Genomic DNA, 6145 nt, shown 5'->3' with positions numbered 1-6145 from the left:
AGTATACACTGGTAAGAAAATCCTTAGTTATGATCTTTATGTGGCATTTCTTAGCTCTTCAACTGCGTTACGGTTCTCTTCCAATTTCATTCTTTGGCTACACTCTGATGGGCAATTTGATGTTGTTTCACATTGACATGGATTCCCCATTCTGTTTCTGTGTATTCTGCTTGTATTTCAACTTCAGTAAAAATGACTGACATCAAATCCCATTTACCTTTTCCCTGCAGTTTTTATTAATAACTCTATCAGAGGCAGACAGCCACAGCTAAACACTGAGCTGAACTCAAGGAACCCAGAGACGGAGAGGGAGGACTGATGAGCATAGGAGTCAAGACTGGGCTTGTTTAACCCACAGAAATAGCTGACCTGAACAAGGGGGAGCTCTTGAATCCCAGACTGATGGCTGCGAATCCAGCATGGGACTGATAGAGACCCCCTGAATGTGGGTGTCAGTAAGGAGGCCTAGGCAATCTATGAGGCCTTGGGTAGAAGATCAGTATTTATCCCTGGAATACAAATGGACTTTGGGTACTCATCCCACATTGAGGGATGCTTCATTCTTGGGGGAGGGCTTAGGCCCTGCCCTGGATGAAATGACAGATTATGGATAACCCCCATGGAGGGCTTCACCCTCCCTGGGGAAGGGATTGGGGATTGGGGAGGGGGACTGGGAGGGCTGGTGGGAGGGAGTAGAAGGAAGGGAGGGAAAGGGAGAGGGAACTTGGATTGACATGTGAAGCAACCTAGTTTCTAATTTAAATTTAAAAATAAATAAGTCTATCATAAGAATGCTTACTTTTTATTTGTATTTTCTGAATTTTTCTAGTTATCTTTTTAAGGTTTCTACTTCACTACTGAAATTTCCATATGTTCATGAGTAATTTCTAACTTTCTGCTACATCATTAAATATAATAATTGTTGTTTAATTTCTCTGAAAATTCTAACATCTCGGTCATTTCTATAAGCAGTTGCGTCGATCATCTCTTGAGTATGTTAATTTTTGCATCCTTTTGATTATGAATTTTTATTTAATGCTTATAATTAATTGTAGGACAGAAGAGTCTGAGTCATATCCTGTTTACACATGGGTTGGCTCTTCTGATTCCTTTCTTTTGTGAGATGTTCAGTCAAATTACCCAGGAGGTTAGCTAGTACATAGTTCTGTGCTCTGACCTCCAGTGCATCACAGGCTTCATGTGTTGGCAGTGGGGATGGGGCACAGACTGCTGAGTCTTATGCTTGGGATACGGTGCACTGCTAAATGAAAGTCTGACTATGTGTGTGTCCTTTATACCTGCGGCCTCATATGGATCCCTTTTCTTTATTCTTATCGAACTCCCCGCAAGACTACACTGCTGGTTTTGGTACTTAGTACTAGAACTGCTTCATCATGACAGGGTAGTGTCAGAATCATCTTGATGCAGTTTTTCTCTAAAGATGTACCTATGATCCTGAGCTTGAAAATGGGGTTTTCTCTATACCCCTTCATCTCCTTGCTCTACATTGTGGCTGTGGTGGGTGTTTTGTGAATGTGTGTTCTCTCCTTCACTTGATGGGGATCTCTGCTTTCTGCCCCACTTAGTTCAGAATTCTCAGTGTAAGAGTCTTTCTTCTTCCCACCCACCCTGGGATGGAGGCAGTATTTGCTTCTAATCATCTATAAAACCTGTAGAACTTTAAGTGAGCTGTAGGAGGCAATAACTTGGCTTCGGTACCACTTCATTAAGGGACCTGCCCTCTGAGCTATAGATTGCTCTAAATCTTTCTTAGGAGAACCTCTTAGAGTCCAATATAAAGTATTTGCAGGTAAGAATGATCTCCATTCAGTCTAGGACCACCCAGTTAAACTATCAAGTTTGTCCACACTCTACTTTTAAGAGGTTAATGAAATCTTATCTATATTCCTATTATCCACATGGAATGCCAAGTATGCAAAAGTTTTATTTCTCATGTAATTGATTTGAAACCTTAGTTCTTTAATAGGCTGAATTGAAAATTGTACAGACATCTGTGGATTTTTCTCATTATGGAAGTTGTACACCATGTAGCTTTCTGCATATTAAGCAGAGAAGAACTTCGACATCTTAACATCTTATTCTAGAAAGCTTTTTAAAGATAAATGATAATTTTAGTAAGACATTTTATTTGAAAGGCAGATAAATATACCAGTTATGCCAATGATCTCAAAATCATTTTTGCATTAGAAAACAATACTGGAGTTATAATCTACCATATGTAATTTTGAAATATGCACTTTTAAAGTCCTATTAGCATATTTACAAATGGAATTTAATCTGAAGAATCACCTGTATCAGCCTTAGAAACATTACATCCTTCCTATTACTCTCTTTTTCTAGTCTGATTGATATTGGTACAGCTCATCGATTTTTTTATTTTAATAAATTACTTTGCATAAATTTGATTTTGGGCTTCCAAGTGAAATTAAGTCCCTGACCAAATAATTTTTATTACTATATAAGATAGAGAGAGACAGACATAGGGAGACAGATTCTATTCATATCAGAATATCCCCACCACATGCCCTCATGAACCTATACATTAGAGGTTGACAATGTTTTCTAATTAACTCATTGGTAATCTGTGCCTCACATTTGCATATCTTACTGACTTTCAGGATGCATACTCTTCCATGTTATTCTTTTTCTTAACTTTCAGTTCTTACCAGATTATTTTAATTTAATATATGCTCTGTCTATTTAAAGGCCACCAAGAATACTTCATTTGATATCAGTTAAAGTACGAGATTAAGTCCTTTTTATGTAGAAAGAAAAATCTAACTGAAAAAAAGTTCACAGAATGTTTTATTATATGTGTCATAATGCATGAATGTCTCTGAGCTAGAAATGCAACAGAAATTGCAAATACAAACTACAGAGTATGAAATGGAATGAATGGTCAAACTACTCTCATTCGCACATTATCGTAGATGTCATTAGGTCTTAAGACAAACCTTCCATGACACTTCTCCCTAATATTTTCCTTCTCTATTCATCTGAATTTTTTGAAGAGTGGTCAGCTGTGATCAAAGCCAACCACATACTGACATAGCCCAGCTAAAATCAATGCTCATGAGACTTTGTGTTAGAACAATATCAATGTGAAATAAACATAGTCTGTTAAGATATAATTAAAATAATGAAACTTTGCTATTCAAATTGTCTAGTAATTCTAAACGTGAGATCTAAACATGATTGGTTCAGATATCCTCTTTCTGTACCTGTCTGCTCCACCTACCCAGAGCTCCACCTCCCGTATTCCAGTCCCACCCCTGTGCCACTTCTTGCTCTCACTCTAATCCACTTTCATCTGCTCCTCTTCCCTTAAATACGTTTTTCATCTCCTTCCTCTTGTCATTTGCAGCATGATGCTCCCTGAAGGCATTTTTCCTTTACCCTGACCAAATGATACCTTCTTGGGAGTTGACTTACCATTCCCATCACAGATTGACTGAGATTTTTTTCTTTTATTTTCCAGTTTAAATTTAGATAAGAAACAAGGTTGCTTCACAAGTCAGTTCCAGGTCCCTCTCCCATTCCCTCCCCTCTTCCCGTGCCCTCCCCCCAACCCCCCCCCGTTATCCCCTCATTCCGCCAGGGAGGGTGAGGCCCTCCATGGGGGTGTCCATAGTCTGTCATTTCATATAGGGCAGGGCCTAGACCCTTCCCCAAGAGTTCAGGGTGAGAGTACACCTCACATTGTTCTATGGGAGTCCAAAGTCTGTGTGTATACTTGGGATGGGTACTGATCTGCTACCCAAGGCTCAATAGATTCCCTAGGCCTCCTCATTGACACCCAGATTCAGGGGGGAGATTTTTTTTATTCACTGCCTATTCCTTAAAGTCACATTGTGGATCTTCAGAGCTCAGATTTGTTTTATGAATGTGGAGGACTGACAGTCTAAGGTTCATGACTCTTAATTACTGTGTCTTATGACATTTACTGGTGCTAATAAGTATTCATCTTACTCTGCAGTGATTGAAAGAAAATAAATAACACAGAATATATAGGACACTACAAAGGAGCTGAAGACAGACATGATTCCTGTCATTTATCAACCTGCATAAATTTGCCATGAATCCCAGCTAATTACCTCAGTTGTAAAGGTGGGTTAATAATATATAATGATAATAATAGTATATTTCAAGTATTGTGTGTGAACTATAGAATATTACAAGTGGATTCATGAAGACAAGCACAGGTATGTTTATGTTGTTACTTATTTCTCTTTCCTTTGCATTCTGTCCACATGGACATTATGTTCTGTATTTAAGGTATCCAAATAAGCAGATTCAGGCAAGAATATGCCAACATACTAAGAAATGCTCTGCATGTAATGTTATCCGTGACATACCATTCCCCAACTCTTATCATTTCTCATATACATATGTTTAAAATATAAGCTGTGTAGAAAGACAGAGAGATTTAACTCCTAAATCTTCCCCATTAGAAAGCATATGCAAGGCATGAAGGAAGAATATGTAAAGTCAACCTGAATCAACTCTGGAAATTTCCCAAAAGGCTAAATGCACTTCCAAAATGATGAACATATTTATCTTAAGGAAAAAATATGTTGTTCATATGGAAAGTGGTACCCAAATGTTTACATCAATTCTATTCTTCATCAACCAAAGCTAGTGAAGGAATCCTCATGTTCTTGACAGATTTTTTTCACCTATACTTCACTCCTTGGGTCAGTCTCAAGTAGATTTTCTTAAAGGTTTATACACTTTGTAATTCTTTTGATGCAAATACAGATTGATAGTTGTCAAGATCTTATAGATGGGTGTCAGGACTTAAGGTTGAAAGAATCATGTAAGTAGAAAGTGATATCTTGAGCTCATTTAGAGGTGAAGGAATGCTTTTTCTTTTGATTTTCAATGTGTGTATGTGTGTGCTTATAAAATTTATACAGCTATATGTTAAAATGATCAGTTAGTAAATTTTAATTGTTTTTGTGTCTCATCCAATGATAGCAAAATGCTCTTTTGAACTCAGAATGTGATTTATTCTTGCCTCAGAAAATATCTGTGTGATTAGTAGCCTACCCCAAACACTTGCTATCTATCATAATGTTTTTCTTTTTTACCACAACTTACTTTAATATTATCACAAAAAGACAATAGTTTCCAGGACATTTCTGTCTTCCTACAAGTGGCAGGCAGAAACCTAAGTACCTGATACTCATTATTCTGTGTTTTGCTCAAACTTCTCATTCCAGACCTATTTGTCAGTTATGATAAATTGACTCATCTGATGCCAACATACTGAATAACTTCTCCTAAAACAGCTGTCAGGCATGACCCATATGATGTCTCCAATATTGAAAGGAAAAACTGTCTCAAGGGTGCCTGGTAGGATAAACAGAGAACGCAGCTCCTGTAGTCCCTGTGTCCCCACAGCCATGGTGATTAATGAAGGAGGGAACTAAAAATAACTGCACAACAGATGGCAAGAGTCACAGCAGCAGCACCTGGTTTTCTGCAATGCTTTTCAGAAATGCTAATCTGCACACAGCATAATGAGAAGGGATATGCTACGTCAAAAGAGGCAGTGTTCAGAACATTCTCGAAATTGAAGAGTAACAAAATAAATATGGATGATTTGTCCCTGCCTACTAAGATTTTAAATTCCAGGAGCTTTGGAAATGCAGCCAACGGATGCAGTCTTTTTCTTGGTGTTTATGACAGAAGCGTTCAGCTGCTCCAAACAGAGCACACTCCACATGACCAGTGTATAGTATCTCTTCTTGGCATGACACTATTCTATGCAGTGTTACAACTTGGACTCAGCAGCCAAAAACAGCATGAGATTAAATGAGATGTATGAAAACAATCTTGTGTGAGAATGAGAACAGCTATTGGGGAAAAAAAAAGACTTATCCCCAGGACAATCACAAATACAACTGTAAGAAGTTGGCTTGATGGAACTTACTGTAATAAATTACCCATGTGGCTTCCTCTTGAAGGCACTTGATTCCACTTACGTTTCTGTATACACGGATGTTATAGTGTCAAAATAACCTTGTATTTTTAAGAGGAAAGGATGCAATGTAGGTTTCCTCTTTTTATTAGAAGGTAGTTTGCTGCTTTAGCAAACACTGAAATAAATGGAAGCTTTATT

The sequence above is a fragment of the Mesocricetus auratus genome, unplaced genomic scaffold (genome assembly GCF_017639785.1).
Source record: "Mesocricetus auratus isolate SY011 unplaced genomic scaffold, BCM_Maur_2.0 Super-Scaffold_100691, whole genome shotgun sequence".
NCBI lineage: Eukaryota > Metazoa > Chordata > Mammalia > Rodentia > Cricetidae > Mesocricetus > Mesocricetus auratus.
This window is presented reverse-complemented; position numbering follows the sequence as displayed.